The 20,414-nt window shown below is 44.6% G+C and overlaps 1 long non-coding RNA gene and 1 other non-coding gene across 2 annotated transcripts in view; one reads left to right on the forward strand and one right to left on the reverse strand.

Annotated features, from left to right (window-relative positions):
- Positions 1-9,934, reverse strand: part of LOC110137061 (uncharacterized) — a 58,764-nt gene extending 48,830 nt beyond the window's left edge. Inside the window, exon 1 of the long non-coding RNA XR_011489251.1 lies at positions 9,805-9,934. This is a non-coding gene — a long non-coding RNA (uncharacterized lncRNA). The remainder of the gene's footprint in view (positions 1-9,804) is intronic.
- A 9,803-nt stretch (positions 9,935-19,737) lies between these two features.
- On the forward strand, positions 19,738-19,810 carry TRNAW-CCA (transfer RNA tryptophan (anticodon CCA)). The gene has a single exon. It is a non-coding gene; the product is annotated as a tRNA-Trp (tRNA).
- Positions 19,811-20,414: the final 604 nt, after the last annotated feature.

Below are 20,414 nucleotides of genomic sequence, written 5' to 3' on the forward strand. Positions count from 1 at the left end.
TGTCTCCAGGGGATCTTCCCAACCCAAGGATTGAACCCAGGTCTCCTGCATTGCAGGTGGATTCTTAACCAGCTGAGCTACCAGGGAAGCCCTAGTTAGAGATAGATGAGATAGGTAGATAGATAGACAGATAGTTGATAGATGATAGGATAGGATAGGATAGGATAGGATAGGATAGGATAGGATAGGATAGGATAGGATAGGATAGGATAGTAGTAGAACTGGGACCCCAGCCTGTCTTAGCTCCCTTGAAGTAGGCCCATAATAAGAGAAGAGACAGTCCTATCTTATTCTTAAACACCATGCTGTTATCACTTCAGCTTGCCAGCAGAAACCTGTCACGGCAATGTTATCTTGAGGCCCCATTGCATGGGGTGGCCAGCCCAGCTTACATCCACTTCTTTCTTTCTCTCACACCAATATCCAGTCCATCAGGAAATCATTTCTTTTCTACCTTCAGAATATATGAGAATCCGACCACTTCCCACCACCTCCATCACAGCCCTGCTGGGCCACCATCTTCGTCTCTTAACCTGGATGATTGTCATTCTAACCAGTCTCTCTATTTGCAACATCCACCTCCTGTTAACTAAGTATATTATATATATCAGGGTCCTCCAGAAAAACAAATAAAATATAAATAGGTTCATAGAAAGAGATTTACTATGAGGGATTTGGTCAGGCCCATAGGGAACTTGGGAAGCCTCAGGATCTTCCGTCTACACTCTGGAGGCCCAGGAAAGCAGCTATAGTAGTTTCAGTCCAAACCCAGAGAGCTTCTGAGAGCCAAGGAGATGGATGTCTCAGCTCAAGCAGGGAGGCAGTTCGCCCTTCCTTCGTCCTTCTGTCCTATTCAGGCCCTCCATGGATGGGGTGAGGCCCACCCACATTGGTGAGAACAATCTTCTTTACTCAGTCTTCAGATTAAAACGCTAATCTCTTCTGCAAACACTCTCACAGACACACCCAGCTCTCTGGGCGTCCCTTAGCCCAGTCAAACTGACATATAAAATTCACACCAACCCCAAGTGAGTAGTAATCATAATGTATGTTTCCCACAGTAGTAGATGCGAAGGAAAATCATCTCTAGTATAACAGGACAACCTGACAAAAGGGGATATGTCTTTTGGCCTGATTACATTTGGTTATTCACCTTGAACTGTCTTTATAAACTGGTGTCAGATATGGCCTTTGTGGCCAGTAGAAGCAGAATCATCTATCCTGTCTCTGCTACCAGATTCTGAACAGCTTGGAAAAAGGCATCAAATCTCAGAGCTTGTGCAAAACTCTAGGATTCGATGTTAAAGTGTCAGTCGCTCAATTGTGTCTGACTCTTTGTGACCTCATGGACTGTAGCCCGCCAGGCTCCCCTGTCCATGGGATTCTCCAGGCAAGAATACTGGAGAGGGTTGCCATCCCCTTCTTTAGGGGATATTCCTGACCCAGGGATCAAACCTGGGTCTCCTGCATTGCAGGCAGATTCTTTACAGTCTGAGCCACCAGGGAAGTCCAGGATTCAGCATGGGGCCCAGCAAATCACAGGAGACTCACTCAGTCTCCAGCATTTCTCTGGATTTAAAGATGGATTGGCTTTTCTCTGAAATCTGTTGACAGGTTTCTTGCTGTAGGAGATCCCACAAGCCATACAAGAGTTACAGCCACAGTGTTTATACAAATTTCTGGGGTTTTCTGATGTTAAAAGTCACTCGAGAAATACGGGTTCCTGCCTCCAGAACTCTGAGGAATAAATTTTGCTGTTTAAACTGAAAAAAAGAAAGGAAGGAAGGAAAGGAATACAGGTTCCACTGGCTCCTTCATGCTAATAATCTATCCACTCCTTCACCCACGTTAAATACAACAGAATAATCCAGATCCCATGCAAAGTTCTCATCCTTTAAGAAGAGTCTTTAAAAGCAATAAGAGGCTTGTTGTTGTTGTTCAGTCACTAAGTCATGTCCAACTCTTTGCAATCCCATGAACTGCAGCACACCAGGCCTCCCTGTCCCTCACTATCTCCTGGAGTTTGCTCAATCTCATGTCCACTGAGTCGGGGATGCCATCCAACCATCTCATCCTCTGTCGCCCCCTTCTCCTCTTGCCCTCAGTCTTTCCCAGCATCAGGGTCTTTTCCAAAGAGTCAGCTCTTTTCATCAGGTGGCCAAAGTATTGGAGCTTCAGCATCAGTCCTTCCAATGAATATTCAGGGTTGATTTCCTTTAGGATGGACTGGTTGGATCTCCTTGCTGTCCAAGGGACTCTCAAGAGTCTTCTCCAGCACCACAGTTCAAAATAAGAGGCTAGAAGATTTTGAATCGAGACAGTCTACAGAGTAACAATCAGTTTAACCATTTGGTTTTATTCTGTCTGATTCAGCTGCATATTTGAACTCTGACCACAGGAACAGGCAACCAGAGTCCCTCCTTACCACTCCCGTCCACCCCCACCAAGCCCCACCTCTTCCCAGTATCCCAGCACCTCCCCCAGACCCAGACAATAATCAGGCACAACCCAGCTGGGAGGCCCTGCACTAGCCCAGCTCACACCCCAGGACAACATCCATTGTTCTCTTTAGAGGAGAAAGTCATGCAAACTGGAGGGAACCAGGCTTTCGGAGGCTTTAGGCAGTCAGCGCTTCAGAAACAATTATCTCCCAAACTGTGGAGGCACCTTTTTCTTTCTGCTCTTTGGCAAGACAGTCTTTAAGAAAAGTGACTTACTCTTGCCTAACAGGATTAAATTCTTAACTGAAGCATTTTTGCCTAATCCATCCACTACGTTCTAATCCCTTGTGAGTCAGAATGTAAGGAAAAGTTTCTATTTTGACTCAAAACCCACATTCTTAGAAGTCCCCTACAATCTGGCATGCTTCAGACCCTCTTTCCTGAACAGGGCGACCCCCTCAGGCTCTCCAGCTGGCAGCCCAGGGACCACTCACAAGGGGCCAGGCTCCCAAACCCCGCCCTCTGCTCTCCACCACCTTGCCTTGCCTTGGGCCTCTCTTTTCTTTTCTTGGGCTATTCTCTTTCCTTTTCCTCTTCTTTTGTTTTTTATACACACATACATTAGAGATGTTCTTTCTTGAGGCAGATAACATTCTGGAGGTTCTTTAAAGGAAAAGCCCTCCCCGCCCCCCCAACCCCCCCCCCGGAGAAGCATCCTTGTAGGCTGACTCCATGTTTCATTCTATGATAAAGATTTTTTTTTAATTTGGCTGCACTGGGTCTTAGTTGCAGCATGCAGGATCTTAGTAGCATGTAATACAGATTTTATTTCTGAAGGTCTTTATTGTTGTTCTTGCTGTTCTTATTGTTCAGCTACCAAGTTATGACCAACTCTTTGTGACCTCATGGACTGCAGCATGTCAGGCTCCCCTGTCCTCCACTGCCTCCCAGAGTTTGTTCAAACTGGTCTTAACTGGAAACAGAGCAAAACCAATTCATCCAAAATTTTCCCTATTATTAGAAATGTAGTCAAAATTGTGTTGAAGTCATAATTAAGATACCTAGATTTGTGAGCCCATTTCTCCTACCTACCAGCTGAATCACTTAATATTTCTGAACCTTGGTTTTCTCAGCCATCAGAAGGGGTTAATTATACCCACCCAGAAATCATCACAGATGGGGAAGACGGTCACACAAGTTTTTATGTATAAAAATATCTCATAGGCTGCAGTGCTCTTTTCAAATACAAGGTATTCGAATGTTCCAGTCTGAATTTTGCTCATTTAAATTGTGTAGCATCCCCTTTTTGTAAACACAGACTGTTGTTCTAATGTGATCTTCTGCAGAGTCTGCCCACCCACCAAATCCCTGTTATCATGGGTCCTCTGGACTATTCCACTGGGCTCCAAAAAAAATAATATTGTGTTATTTAATCCTGGATTATCAGGAGTTTTCTGTTTGGCAGGTGTTACTGCTATGTTGGCATAAGGTTAGAATATTGGGCAAGGTAAATTTTTAAAGAAGTATTTATTTCTCTAGCGGAGCAGAAATTTGCACAGTTAATTCACTGAAAAGATTCACATGGATTTACACTAGGACAAGATTCTTCTCCTTGAAATGCTGCCATGGCTAGCAAAAAATGTAAGATCGAGGACTTCCCTGGTGGTCCAGTGGCTAAGAAACTGGCTGCCAGTGCAGAGGACACAGGTTTGATCCCTAATCCAAGAAGATTCCACATTCCAAGGGGCAACTCAGCCCGAGCACCGGCCACTTAGCCAGAATGCTAGAGCCCGTGTGCCCTAGAACCCGAGCTCCACAAGAGAAGCCACCCCAATGAGAAGCCCACTGCAACCAGAGGGCAGCCCCTGCTTGCCACAACCAGAGAAAGCCTGGGCATATAGCAATGAAGACCCAGCACAGCCAAAATTACATAAATTAATAAATTCAATTTTTTTTTAAAAAAAAAGTAAAATTGATTGTTATTAATTGAGAAGCATTTTGGAGTCCCACTGAGGCAAGGGGAGGGAAGAGAGGTTTGTTCAGAGTTTCACAAGTGTTGCTAGAAATAGAGTTCCCACCTTCTGTGTGCTTTGCTGAGAGCTTATATTTCACAGGCAGTGGCCTCGTGGTCCCCAGCCTCAAATTGAAAGCACATAAGCCTGTGTGTGTTTCTGTAACAACTTTCCACCAAGGCACTTACATTGCTTGAGAATATGAACAAGCACAATGACAAATGGCTAAGACGGGCCACCAGGCCAGCAAGTGATGTATCCTGAGATGTCAAGGCCTAGGCACTCCTTCCCTCCTCTCGCTGATTGGGTCATAGAACATGCCTGGCTGACTTTTGGATGCATTTATCAAAGGACAAGATCCAGAACATCCCAGCCACATTGATCATCCTCGTCCTCCTCAATAGTGGATAGAAAGGCTGGCAAACTGTCCCCCTAACAGATGGAGATCTGTGTCCAGCACATGTCTGGCTGAAGCAATTGATCTGCTTGTGGAAAGAAAGTCCTTCCCCTTCTCTCCTGAACCAGACAGCAGAGCCAGTTACCTTGGTCACCTTTATGAAAACATCTCTTCAAATAGTTTTATCCCACTTGTGACCTTTATGAAAGATGAATGAGTGGGGGGGGGGGGGATGTTTGATAATGTAGACGCTGTGAAGAACAATTATTCAATACAAAAGGCACAGCTCTCATGTCTTTTCTAGAACCTCCTGTAGGTTAATAAAAAGTTGCTCCATCGAGGCCTGCGGGAAACCCGTTCTGATGTCAAGGTGATATAAATCACACGCAGTCTCGCCATCCTGTATCCGTTTTTGGTGTTTCTCAAAACCTGTGTGTATGTGTCCTTTTTGATCACCCTCCCCTCCACGACCGGCAGCTCATCCGCTTTCTTAGCAAAGGTTGTCAAATATGCAAACGTCAGCTTCAGCCCCACGTCTTTTCAACCTGATTCATCCCCAAATCTGGCTTTGGGAGGTTTAAATTAATGAGGCATTATCATCTTCCAACCAGTGAGTGCCAGGAACCCGACCCATGTGCAGAGTATTTACGGATGGACAGTAAAACGCCACATGAATCACTGATCTATATGTCCTGAGGCCTGTTCTACTCTGTAGGCTACATGAAATTACTAATCCTTACATCTTCTAATGGCATAAAATTTAAAACCCACAGATTATTAATACCAGATTCTTGCTTATTGTTTCATTATTTCTGAAACTGCTCTGCGGTCAAGATTTCCACATATCTTTGTAAGATTGTGCTGCCCTGGGAAGAGAAAACAAAAGTGAACCGGTCCCCTCACGACAATATGTGGCACCAGAAGAGTCATTTCCCGTGGAAGCAGCCCCTGTAACGATTATCCCCCAGTGCCTGACTGCAGACCTGGTAACGGGCTAACCATCTTTGCTGGCATTTTCTTTGCTCGGGTGCCAAAATCCTGCAAATGGTTACAGTTTACAGACCTTCCTTCTGAACTACTTTCTATGATGGTTTTACCTGAGCCCATTTTTACCACAATATATTCTGTTTCCTTATGCAAAAAAGATGCCAAAATCCTGTGGGCTGGGGGCAGGGGAGGGGAGAGGGAGGGGTCAGTCTTGTCCCCCTCTAAAATATGCAGATGAGGATAAAAGCCAGGCCCAGAAAGCAGGGGTAAGAACTTTTTTTCTTGATTCAAAGTCTACAATAAAACTGAAGGAACATGCTTCTCCATATAGGACCAGAACAGGTGACACAGCGTCTTTTGGTCTGTTTTGGAGAATTCTCAAATGTCCAAAGTCCCAAACTCCCAACCTAATGTCTTAATCTATCTTTTTCTTGAAAATGTGACTCACTCAGTTGTGTCCGACACTTTGAGATCCCATGGACTGTAGCCCACCAGTCTCCTCTGTCCATGGAATTCTCCAGGCAAGAATACTGGAGTGGGTTGCCATTTCTTTCTCCAGGGAATCTTCCCGACCCAGGGATTGAACTCCAGTCTCCTACATTGCAGGCAGACTCTTTACCAACTGAGTCTCTAGGGAAGATGCCCTTTTTCTATCATTTAAAAGCAATTTTGTTGTTCATTTTGTTTTGGACAAGGAGAAGGAGAGAAAAACAGTTGTACTCTATTGGTCTTAAAATCAAACATAGACATCAAATTCAGTTTCAAATTTTCTACTGTCTAGTAATCTAGACAAATTCCTTTGGTTAAATTTCTGCCTCAAGATCTCCCTGGTAGTCCAGTGGTTAAGACTCCACACTTCCAACACAGGGGGTGTGGGTTTGGTTCCATGCAGCTGCACAGCCAAAAAATAAAAATAAATAAGAATAATAAAATAATTTTTTAAAAGTAAAATAAATTTCTGCCTCATCACAGAAGATAAAGCTACTATCGTCTAAGCTTAACTTTCTCTTATGCCAACTATTTAATGATCTAATACACAGCACTGCAAAATTCTTTCTTGGCTAAAACCTGTACCCAGCATTACAGGTGTCTTTGACAGACCGTCAGTGTCCATCAACAAGAACTGTATGAAAAGCTGCTACAGGTCTCAGAAATCATTCAGGTTCTGGCTTGTGTCGAAATTGGCAACACAGGCCGGTGGAGATAAATACCAAACTAGATTCGATCAACCGGTAGTTTTGAACCTCACTTCAAACACCCAAACAATCTCGCCAATCTCTCTTGCATAAACCGGACAAAACAACTTTTTAAAAAGATTAATGAGGAAGATAGGAGATTAAAATATTAAATATGACTTCTTCTTGAAACTCATGATACCACTCAACTACCAAAAGCATTATTCTTCATGGAGAAAAGTGGAAGGATTCACGTATTGTGTCATCTATGTTGAGAATAAAAATTAATATTGCATGGAGTTCGTACCTTATAAAGAGAGCATATCACTCATGTGGGTTTTAAGTTTGCTAGGTCAAAATATACCCTTTAAGGGCTTCCCTGGTAGTCCAGTGGTTAAGACTCCAGCTGCCAATGACCGGGAAATGGGTTCAGTCCCTAGTCGGGGAGAATCCCACATGCTGTGGAGCAACTGAGCCCATGTGCCACAATGACTGACCCCGCACTGCAACAAGAGAAACCGTGGCAATGAGAAGCCTGTGCACGACAACTAGAGAGTAGCCCCCACTTGCTGCAAATAGAGAAAGCCCACTTGCAGTGATGACAACCCAGCACAGCCATAAGTAAATAAATCTTCCAAAAAAAAATCCCCCTTAAGAGAGAAGGTTAGGGGAGAATGGATACATGTATATGTACGGATGGTGTCCACCTGAAACAATCACAACACGGTCAATGGGCTACACACAATATTAAAAAAAAGTTTTAAAAAATATTCCCCTTGATAATTAATTAATTAATAACATACGAAGTTGCTTTACATGGGAAGAAATTAATTTTCCAAGCATCAAAGGGAAATCTATAGATTTAGTTGAAACGTGGCCAAGTGTATCAACTTGAAAAATTAATTTTCTGGCCAGATTGTATTGACTTCATCTGTACCCCTCCAGGAGGAGTTAGAGACATTAAAGATTTTGCAACTAAGGAACCAGTCTGGCCTTTTAGTCATCAAGAAGTGGGGGGCCTTTCAAGCTACCAGAGTAAAGAGATTTCAACACCCTGAAAAATCCCCCAGCATTTAGAGGGAGAATTGGAAGGTCATTTTGGCCTGAGTCGAAGGCAAAGAAAGATATTTTTTAATTAAGAAGTCAAAGTAAGGACAAAATGCCTTCGGTCTAATTTCTCTTCCAGTCGCTAAGAGACGCCAGGAAATGTGTGAGGGCTAAGCTATCTTTAATAATAACCCAGATTCTTCAGGAAGCCCCTCCTGGGTGGGCTTGTCTATAGACCCTCCCCCCAGGAGAGGCTCCTCTGCAGGGGTGAACGTTGACCCCAAGCAGGGTAGCCTAGAGCAGTCATTACAGCCAGGCGTGGAACGGGAGCTCGGAGCATCCAATACCTGGCGCTAGAGTGGGCGGCGTGGAAGAGGTTCTTGGAGGGACGCACCTGGGGGAGGGATGCGCTTGGTCGTGCTGTTGGGCAGAAGCCTGGCGCTGTTCCCTTTGTCACATTTCGGAGGGATCTCGCCCTCCCCCGCCCCCACACCGCCTTCCTGCTGCTGCTGTGGATGGAGAACACCTCCATCCAGCCAGGATGGGGGCGGGGCGAGGCGGGACGTCACCCTGGGCGGGGGGGACACAGGGGTTGCGCCCCGAAAGGGGCGGCCCCGCTGTGCCTTCCAGACGCCGGGCCAGTTCTATTTGGAGACCTTCTGCTCAGAGACTGAGTTTGCCACATCAGTGACGACCAGTCCCAGCCCGGGAAGTTGCTTTCTAAAATAGCCTTCCCCGGTGCTCAGAATGAAGTTGAACCCATTAATTCCAAACACAGCTCGGTCCGGGCAGAAGCAGCCTGGCCTTGGAAGCCCGGGCGGCTTCGAGCGCTGACCCCCTGTTAAGAGTTTGTCTAAACAGCTCCCAGGAGCGGCTGTCATTACAGGGAGGGCCCCACGCAAACAACCCTACACACGGCAATTTGGGATCATCTGTTGCTCTCTGCTCCTTTTTGTAATCATTTGGACTGTAAAGTAATTAGAGGGATAGACATTCCAAAAATAAAAAAGATCTCCAGCCGAGCTTTCTAATTCTAACGTAAGCACACGTATCATTTCAGGCTATCCGGGCGAACCCTAGGCAGGTACGATTTCAATAATCAAAGCGTTTTACAGACGTTTTCTGAGGCTCATTCGGGCACCTGAATTTTTTTGAACTTCAGAGCGTCCTGGTGCCACAAAGGGTGGGCTCCATCCCCCACCCCACCTCCTGGCAGCTTCTCTCCTCACTTACTTCCCCAGCCTTCCCCACCCCCGACGCAACCATAGTGTATTCTATCCCGCCGCCCTCCTCCCCCAAAGTACTGCCTGAGCAAAGAAAAATAGTGTTTTGGGGGGGAAGAGTAAGGAGTGGTAATTATATTCCTAGTCACATGTAATTTAAGAGAAAATGAGTAGCTGTGAGAGGCCATTGAGCTCCTGACTCAGTGTAATTCCACAGTCTGGGACCACAGGCACCCACTGTCACCTGGGTCTTCCAAAGTCACCCGCAGCTCAGCAGCCAATCGGTTAATTACAAGACAGACACTGCTTCCAGCATCAGCAGCCCTGGCTTGAGAAACTGTCATTAGACAACAATGGAGATCTTCCTCCTCCCCCTGGGGACAGCACCAGTGAAAGCACAGCAAACAGGATGCAGCCCTCACCCTAAGCTCAGAGCTTGTTCTAGATCCTTTAGCTGTGAAACTCGATAATTCACACAAGTCACTCAATGAGCACATGAATGATGCACCAAGCACTACTTACCTCGGCAGCACCCTGCAAGGCAGTCACTGGTGTCAGTTCACCTGGGAAACAAGCCTGTCCCTGGTCAGGGCTGCGGGAAGACCAGATGGGAGGATGCCTGCAAGGCTGGACCACTGCCCACACCAGAGAGCCCCAGTAAATATTCAGTGTTAACACGTAAGCATCAGCGACTCTAAGCTACGTGCCCAGTGCCTTCTGCTTAGTATCTTATTTAGTGTTTGCGACAATATTATGAAGAAGATTCTATTCTTGTTCACATTTTACAGAAAAGAAAATTGGGACTTAGATTTGAAAATCTAACATCATGTTAGATTAACATGTTGTTGATTCCAACATCCACTTGGAAATGGAAATAGAACTCAGGAAATTCGACTCAATGATCTGCTATTAAATCAAAACATTATTGCCAACTAGTATCTATAGGATGGATACACAACAAGGTCCTACTATATAGCACAGGGAACTTTATTCAATATCCTGGGATGAATCATAATGGAAAAGAATATGAAAAAGAATATATAACTGAATCACTTTGCATTGTAGATCAACTATACTTGAATCGAATAAAATAATTAAATCTTTCTCTCACTCCCTGATCCTGCCTCTTTATCTTCTATATATAAATATATGTAATGTTATGCATCTTTAAATGAGAAGCCTCATACAAACAACACTGCTGTTATTAGACCTAAGAACTAATTCTTTCCCTCAAAGAAACTTCCTTCTCGGAACTCATGGAGTTTTTAATATATCTCACAACATATATATATATATATATACATATATACACACACACACACAGATATGTGTATGTCTATATGCATATAGATAGATTTACATAGTATGTCATACACAGATTTTAATAACAAATTGTACTTCATTTGTATGTCTTAATCTCCAAAATCATAGTAGAGAGTAGCCCCTGCTTGCTGCAATTAGAGAAAGCCTTCGCACAGCAACAAAAACCCAGTGCAAAAACAAAAATAAACAAATAAAATTTCTTTTTAAGTCTTTGTTAAAAAAAATTTTTTTTTAATAAAGAGAGCTTCCCAGCATTTTTAATAATTGGAACCAGTGCTAGAAACCCTCAAATAAATGTCCTCATTTTTTACTTACATGATGGTAATCTTTTAGATCTGGGGGGGGCTAAGATATGGAGGGAGTCCAATAACTTCAGTCACAAATATTTACCAAAATTTGTACTCAAGGCTGTGCACACTAAGTGAAATGCTAATAGTCCATTGACTTCCATGGAGAAAAAAGCAGAAAGAGCTGAAAGTGGGAAGCGCTAGGCACTTGGTACTGCCCTCGTATGTTCTGGTGGCTGAAAATAAAGGTAAACTGGTGAAGGAAATGGCAAGCCACTCCAGTATTCTTGCCTGGGAAATCCCATGGACAGAGGAGCCTGGTGCACTATAGTCCGTAAAGAGTTGGACAAGACTTAGTGACTAAACAACACACCAATAATGGTAAAAGGAAGGACCTAGGTATTTAATGCATGTGTATCGATCATTAACTGTGTGTTCCACATTGAAGGCGGTACAGAGACTTTTAAGACACGATTCTCATGTTTACAAAGCCCTTTCATATTTATTATCTGACTTCCATACAAGAGTAAGCTGACCTCTCCTGTGAAAGTGGCAGTGTGAACACAGTATGCTTCCAAGGAATATCTGAATCTGACACTGATGGTGATTTACTCCTTGGCCATCTTCTGGCATGGAAGTCAAAGCAGGCTGTGTGTTATTACTAGAGTCCAGTGGTCTAGAATCCTTCACTCAAGATATAGATTGAAGGAAGCCCACACAATGTCCTCTATGCATTAATTAGACAAACTTTTTTGAGCATCCACTAAGGCAGCTATGACATCTGAAGGTGGGGACACAGCAAGAATAAGACACCTTCATCTGCTCCAGGAGCTCAGAGTCCCAAGGCAGAGACAAACGCAAAACAGACAATGACAACACAACGTGGTTGGTTGACAGATGGGACCGAGTGCCCTGAAAGTCCAGGAGAGGAGCCCCCGTGCAGTAAGAAGCTTGGCAGTGGAGGGGAAATTTCAGTAGGGCCTTTCTTTTTTAATACTCAGTAATTTGTTTGGCTGTGTTGGGTCTTAGTTGTGGCACTTGGGATCTTGCTTGCATCACGTGGGATCTTCCACTGCAGCGCATGTATTCTCTAGTTACCATATGCTGGCTTAGTTGCTCAATAGTGTATGTGGGATCTTAGTTCCCCAACCAGGCATCAAACCCACATCCCCTGCATTGCAAGGTCGATTCTTAACCACTGGACCACCAGGGAAATCCCTTCGTAGGGTCTTAAAGGCTCAAGAAGAGCTGGCCTGGTAGAGCAGGAGAGAAGAGCATTCCAGACAGAGACAACAGCATAAACACAAAGTGAGAATAATGCTGACAAAGCACCCTGATGTTGATCATGTTCTTGAGCAACTGGGAAGGTGGGAAGGACAAACATTACTATCCTCATTTTACAAAGTCAGAAGTGGAGGGCCAGAGCACTTTACTTTCCTAAAAATCAGTAGCAGCAGGCCAATAACAGTAAGTGTATGAGCCTCTCTCTCTTTTTTTCTAACTTTCTTTCGACCCCCTCGCTGTGACAGTCTTTGACAAAAGGAGAAACAATAAAGATAAACCATTTTAAAAAGATAGATGTGAGCCTCTGAGAAAAAGGAGGAAACGTTCCAGAGAGGACCACCTTAAATGTTTTGAAGTTGGAACCTGTCCATGGTGGAAGGATAGAGAGTGTTCATAATTTAATGGCATTTAATCATGTTATGGCTACAGGTGGGGAAAAGAGTCTCAGGGAAGACAGCTGCCTGACCTCGAAAGCCAGGTTTCATAAATGAAATGAGGACTACTTCATCAGCCAGGTTTTTGAAGTCCCCAGAAGAGGCTACCCTTTGAAACAAAAGGTGGTTTATTTAAGTCAATGCCTTTCTTGGTTTTGGCCCAGCCAATAACCAGCTGACTTGATATTACTCACCCCTCACTTGCTCCTCAGCACCTAGAGGCGCTTCTTCATTTCATCATTCATCAGTCGTCCTCCTTCAAGAGCTGGACAGATAGACACAGGGCACATTTTTGTATTAGTCAATGCAAACATGAATTAAGCCCTTTATCAGCTGTGACGTGAACAATTTTAAAACAAATGTGGCCCATGCCAGTGACTCTGGAGTGGGTTTGATTTGGATCCCACTAAATCAAAAGTAACTTGTTAAAATAATCCTTCGGCTGCCTAACAGTGATTCATCATTATGAAAATAGCTCAATTTAAAAAAAAAAGTTCTTCTCAGTTGATACCTTTGAAGGAAAAGTCCATTACTCTTTCTCAAATTCCTACTAACTAAAATTTTACTTTCTGGGTGTCAGAATATGATAGTTAGGGTTTCTTTCATTTTCGCTTTACTGAACTGTGACACTTGCTCCAGGGCTAAGTTTTGCCATTAAAATATGCCATTGTGAGAACTGGACCATAAAGAAGGTTGAGCACTGAAGAATTGATGCTTTTGAATTTGGTGCTGGAGAAGACTATTGAGAGTCCCTTGGATAGCAAGGAGATCAAACCAGTCAATCTTAAAGGAAATCAACCCTGAATATTCATTGGAAGGACTGACGCTGAAGCTAAAGCTCCAATACTTTGGCCACCTGATGTGAAGAGCTGACTCATTGAAAAAGACCCTGATGCTGTGAAAGATTGAAGGCAGGAGGAGAAGGGGATGACAGAGAATGAGATGGTTGGATGGCATCACAAGCTTGATGGACAGGAGTTTGAGCAAACTCCAGGGGATAGTGAAGGACAGGGAAGCCTGGCATGCTACAGTCAGTCCATGGGGTTGCAAAGAGTTGGACACAACTTAGTGACTGAACAACATTTTTTGGAGGGAACCTGTCACACAGACTTCTATCTGTGATCCAACCAAACATCACCAGACAGAGTCTAAGAGCTTGCGACTAAGATTAGAGAATGAGTTGAAATAAAAATTTTAAGTTGTTCACCAACTAGTGAACCCATTGTCTTGCAATAGGCAAAACAATCCATTTATTTCAGATGTGGAAAACCAGTACTGTGGTCCACATGCTTCCAAGTTGTACTTCCTGCCTGGGAATTTAAAAAAAGCAACTCTTGCATTCTTCTAGAGAAGGGTAACATCAAGTTCATACAGCAGCTAGAAACGTGATAAATCCGCCAGGGCCACAGCGATTCCTGCCTAAACTAACAATTCATTTCATTGCTACAGTTCACTGCTGTTGTCATCACTTTCATGCCTCTAATTACCTTCCATCTGTTTCATGTTTGAAGTTTACGACACTTGCCCACTTTGGCTGTGCTAGTTTACATCTAACACCAAACACATGTTTATGTTTACCACATACCAGTTCTGCATTCTTGGACTTAAAATTATATCAATTTATAATCCCATTAATGGAAAACTTATGAGAAGGATCCGGCTCCTTTAATGAAACTAGAAAGAACAACCATTTGGATGCTGTTAAGTGCAAGCTCATACCACAGGCTAAATGCTTCAGTTAGGTGCTCCCCACTCAGATAAGTGGGCTTCGAGAAACACTGTCTTGGCTGCTGTGTCTAGAGTCTTGGACTGGAGAATCCTGCCGGCCCAGGAGTCCACACTCAAGCTCCCATTTTCAGTGGCAAGATAAAAAATTATCAAAGTCAATCTGGTGTGCTTTGTTGAGAAATAGATACCATTTGAATTGGCATCCTTGGACTTGGCATTGTTAAGGTCAAGTCTGTGAACCAAAAAAGTTTTCAACTTGGAGAATGAAAGAGGAGCCAGAGGAGAGGTGGGTGTTACCAGCTGGCAGCAGCTTCCCCATATATAGCTCCCTAAGACGGAGCTGAATGCATGTTTGGACATCTATATCTACTGCTGAATGATTTCCAAAGAAAACTACAGATAAGAATATTATTTGGATCTTGGACCATTTCTGAAGGGCTTCAGTGCTAATAAAAAATTAAAAAAAAAAGACTTCGGGAACTGTAAGGGATTAAATTCTGCTTCATTCCACTTAAAGGAGAAACTACCCTTTCCCTTCAAGCTACTCGGTGAATTTCAATCCTTTTTGTGGTGTACTGGGAGTCCTGCTCTCTTTTAGACCCCACATCTAGGAACAGGAAACTCGATCTCCAAAACCAGTAAATAAACAAGAGGTCTGATGACCTTTTGATGATCTTTCTGAATAGCATTCCTTTGAAACAAAAAATAGCCTTCTGTCTAGAATAAACTACTGGGCAATTGCTGGTCTGGAAGTCTGAGTGATAAGAGCAGTGGAAACTTGAGCGAAACGCACTTTGCAGGCTGAAGATGAATAAGAATTGAATCTTCTGTCACCTCCTTGTCTGAAAGGGCACTGGACTTGAGAGAGCTTTCCCCAGGGGCATAAGGATTTTACATTAAAAATCACAGACATCAAATGAGATCAGAGTTTGTCCACTCTCATTACTCTAGAAACTATTGACCGAAAAGCCACTCTGGGTCTGTCTGAAGCTTATGATCAGAGGCCTTTTCCTTTCACCTGGTGGTCCATTCTGCCAGCACAGAATCTGAGCACCATCCTCACCCCTGGGGATTGATGATGGTCCTGCCCATCTCCCCACTTGGTGTGGACTCTGCAATTCCTCTTCCATGGGTCCTGTAAGACCCAGGACCCTTGCTGGGTCCTGTTCACCTGCCGACCCACGTAGAACCAGCTCCCAATCAGTCCAGAATGAAGATTCCCTAGGCAGCACAGGACAGGATGAACCTGGCCACTCCTTCATTACAGTCAGCAGCCTGAGCCCTGGAAGGTTGAGCCCCAGTAAGCCCCATCAAGGCTCTTACTTCACGCTTGCAAAGCAACATCAGTTCCTTCCATCTGGGATCCTTGTCTGATCCCTCGGGTTTTTAACTGGGAACCAAAAGTTCCTTCAGGAGCCTCTAACCCTCTTGGAAATTCTGCTTCGACCTAAGAGACTCTCCTAATTGAACTGAGATGGGATCATGTTGTCTTGGGCTGTGGACTACTCAGCAGAATTCAGTTCAGTTCAGGTTCGAGACTCACAATGCTTTAAGAGAGGTGACAGGAACCCCTGCTAAGCACTTCAAAAGCAATTTTTTTTCTAATTTTCTTCTTTCTATGTATCTGTAATGTCTAATGTTGTTCAAATGCTCATGTAATACCTTTGTAATAAGAAAAAAAATTCTCTTAGCTATTGAGAAATGTCCCTACCATGGAATTTTGGGCTGGCCAAACACTTCAGGTTGGAGCTGCTTACAGGCACCTTGAGATTTTTAGAGTTTGCAAATATTTCACTGTTGATGCCAGCTAAAGTGTCATCCCATGACACTTAAAGGAAAGTGGAACACAGCACCCACTAGGTAGCCTTAAAATTTCTCATTTGAGACTCCCAAAAGATCTACTTCTGGAAACCAATTTTTCAATGGAGGGGACTCCCTCATTTCTCATAGAGAAACTTTGTTGGAGGCATCTTCGTGCTCACATCAAGCAGAAAGCCTCCCCGCTCACCCCCAGGATGCCAGGGCCCTTCCCTTCCATGTCCCAAATGACAAAAATAGCACTTGAGTCAGGGACCTGGGTATGGAGCTTGGCTTCTTCCATAAGGATTCACTCACTGTGGGCTCTGCGATCACCTTCAGGATGTCTTTCATTAAAAAGAATGAGTGACAGCACTAGCAAAGAGGTGTTCTGAGCCCCCTGGAGCCCCCATCTAAGCTGATGGGCTTGAGGTCTCTTTAGGGATAGAACCAAGCTCTTTGATGGTCTCCAGCTCAAGATCAAGCTCAGAAATTCCCATCATTAGGGTCATCCTTCCTGCCGAGTAAAGGACTCCAGAAAGAGGGCCAAGGTTATCCACTTTGTTCATCCACTCATCCAAGGAGCCTCCTCCTGTCTGGACACCTTCTATCACTAGCACCAGAGCCTTGACACCATCTCTGCCCTCCCCTCCCACTCTGTACATCCTAGATCTAGAGCTGCTGCTATTGCTCTGTCTGAACTCCCCTGGATCTATCTCTTTCCCCTTCTCATAATTCCAGCTCTCAAGTAACTTAAAAAAAAAAACAATAAACTTGTTCATCCTGAAATTGCTAATGGCAATGCAGGTTCATGCGTACATGCTCTAGGGAACTTGCTCTGGGAGGGAGAAGAAAAATGGGAAACTAGAAAGGGCCAGTAGCTTCCCTGGGAGCTCAGCTGGTAAAGGGTCCACCTGCAATGCAGGAGACCTCGGTTTGATTCCTGGGTCAGGAAGATCCGCTGGAAAAGGGATAGGCTACCCACTCCAGTATTCTTGGGCTTCCCTGGTGGCTCAGCTGGTAAAGAATCTGCCTGCAATGTGGGAGACCTGGGTTCAATCCCTGGGTTGGGAAGATCCTCTGCAGGAGGGCATGGCAACCCACTCCAGTATTCTTGACTGGAGAATCCCCATGGACAGAGAAGCCTGGTGGGCTACAGTCCATGGGGTCACAAAGAGTTGGACATGACTGAGTGCCTAAGCACAGCACAGCACACAAGACGGCCAAGCCTAACCCTGAGGAAGGAGTGGCTGAGGTTGTGCCTGTGGGCATCTCGGGTTGGTAGATGAAACACTTGCATGCCTGTGTGGTCCAGGAACCTTGAAGGCAAACCATAGCGGAACCCTAACCTCTAGGTGTCCTGCCTTGGACACGGTCACTTCAGACACTTGCTGAAAAGCCAGATGCCTGGGAGGACGATGATGGCCCTTCCCACGGCCAGGAGCTATGGCACACTTAGCCAGTCTTTCTCCGACCACTTCAGGGGGATCGCATGGTGGAGGGAAAAACACCAGGTTGGAGGCAGATGCCAGCTGCTCACCCACCCCTGCACCAACTAGGGAGCGACCAAGGAAAGTGCGATGGCCTTGACCTTAGACCCTTGGCCCCAAAAATGGAGGGTTGATGCTAAACTCCTGACCCCCAGACTCTTGGCTTTTACAGCAAAATTTTTAAAAGGAAGCTTTTTTGGAAAATGTTTTATTTCAAAAAGGATACTTTTAAAATATCACCTAAGAAAAGAAGTAATTTATACCAGAAAAGGAAAAAAGAACAAAATCTCAGAGTCCAGAGATTTTGGACTCTGAGATTCTGTTCTTTGAGTTGAATAAATGTAGTTGCTTGGGAAAACCCACTGCAGCCTGAATTTTTCTCTTTATTATAGTTGGGAGCCATAGACACTCTGGCCTGGAATGACCCCCAGAGGCCCTTCTGGCTTTGTGTCCTAGAGAAAGGAAAATGACAAAGAGAAAAGTGAACCTTTAGGGCAGCATCAGAGCAGTACCTTCAAAGGAGGATGCCTTAGAACTTGAGAAAATTTCAGGCTCTCCATCTCAGCAAACGCTCTGCGATCCAGTAAGACTTTAAGAGGAAGGATTTAAGCATCCATCTGTTTGCCTTCAGGGGATCGGAGCCAGAGTGCAGTGTCAGGCTGATGGGCCCGTGATATTATAACATATTCATTAGGCAATAAAGGATAAACTGGATGACTGTATGTTTGAGGGTTGCTCCAGTCTCTCATTTATACAGCTTTTAGGAAACTCACTTAATGTGCCCTCAGCTGGCATGGCTCCTCCAAAGCCATCCCCCAGATTGAATAATTGTTCATTAAATGTCTTCAGGGAGGTTTCCATCTGTAGTCATGAACTCCACGAACATTTGTGGGAAAATACCCCTGCTCTTTCATTATGTCTAAAATGTGATCACCCGATATGAAAACACAAAGAACGGTTACGTTTTAAAGGTGAACTACAAACCCTAAATTGAAAGTTGACTTAATCCCACTTTTATGGGCTGATTAATGTCCCGAGTAACCAGGCTGGGGAAGAAAGTTAATGCCTGTTTCCTTTCATGGAGTGTACCATGCTTCTTGGCTTTTATCATGACAGCGCATCACTGCCACTGTGAGTTTGATATAAACAAGATCCAAGGCCATTGTCGGAACTTTCCTTGTGCCAAATGGACCCCGAATGATTCACTCACCTAAATTCCTAGCAGTCAGATCTTCAGTCTTTAAGGGGAAATAAAAAGCAGAATCCATCAGAGGTTGTGATATCTTTGAGAGAGGCCAAAGAAGCAAGTTGGCTCATGGTGTCTATTTGTGAGAGCTTGAAATCTGAATTATGGTGAAAAGATGTACAAATCCTGCCTCCATAGTAATAATAATAACTGCTCTCCAGTAGCTACTCTGTCCAAGGAACTGTGCCAAGTGCTGTGTGTGTGTGTGTTTTCATGTAACCTTCTGAGATGGCATCTATGAGCCCTGAGGAGGGTAAGCAATGAGTCCTTGGAGCAGAACCAGGCCTGCTGGATGCAGGAGGCCACCCAGGTCCCCTGCTGTTGCCCCTGACCCACACTGTGCTGGCTCCGCCCACCTGGGTCAGCTTAGCTCACCTGCCCTTGAGCAACGGGCTTCCCTGGTAGCTTAGCTCGTAAAGAATCCACCTGCAATGCAGGAGACCCCAGTCCGATTCCTGGGTTGGGAAGATGCCCTGGAAAAGGGATAGGCTACCCACTCCAGTATTGTTGCCTGGAGAATTCCATGGACTATGTACAGTCCATGGGGTTGCAAAGAGTCAGATGCAACTTTCACTTTTTCACTTTTCAAAGAGACATCCTTTCACTCCTTCATTGGTTCATCAGCGAAGAAGTAGAATTCTTCAGAGCTCCTTCCAGAAGCAACATGGCCAAAAGCAACTTTCCTCCTCACCCTCACCCCACGCCCCCAAAGCCTGAAACACGGGGCTATTCTATTTCTTATGCCTTGAGGAGGTATATCTGTAACCAACAGGCCACACTCATGCCTGCTATGAAAAGTTATCAACAGAGTATCACCAAAACGTTTTTAGTGTGCTTTACACGGCCAAGAACTCTCTCCCGGGACTTCCCTGGTGGTCCAGTGGCTAAGATTTCATGCTTCCAATGCAGGAAGCCCAGGTTCAATCCCTGGTCAGGGAACTAGATCCCACATGCCACAACTAAGACCTAGTGCAACCAAGCAAATACATTAAAAAAAAAAAAAGAACTCTTTCCCATAAATCATTTCATTTGATAAATTACCTTGAGCAGAAGTAAAAGGAAATGAATTATTCAGCTTAGGGTTAGGATTTGTGTGCGGGGCACTTACAGAGAGTACCTGGGCCTACAAGGTGTAGGAATGGCTCAATCGGTTGTTAAGGAATTCAGTTTGGTGACAGGTTACTGCCACTTGATTGTACAGTATGTTGGTTTCCAGAAGCTCCTACATTAGGCTAAACCGGGGAGGAAGCATTATCTTCCAACACATCTGCCCTTGAACTCTGACCTTTCTTCTCCCCATTTCAGTATCTCCAATATCCATCCCACCCCAGCTCCTTCTTCTACACTCTGCACCCCTTAAAACTCACTTTCAAGAAAGAAGAGAACCTGGACCTACCTGGTGGCCGATTGGTTGGGAATCTGCCTGCCAATTCAGGGGACACGGGTTCAACCTCTAGTCCTATGTGCACAGGAAGAGTCTATGTGCCGCAACTACTGAAGCCCCCTCGCCTACAGCCCGTGCTCCACAAGAGAAGGCACGGCA

The sequence above is a fragment of the Odocoileus virginianus genome, chromosome 9 (assembly GCF_023699985.2).
Source record: "Odocoileus virginianus isolate 20LAN1187 ecotype Illinois chromosome 9, Ovbor_1.2, whole genome shotgun sequence".
Classification (NCBI taxonomy): Eukaryota; Metazoa; Chordata; class Mammalia; order Artiodactyla; family Cervidae; genus Odocoileus; species Odocoileus virginianus.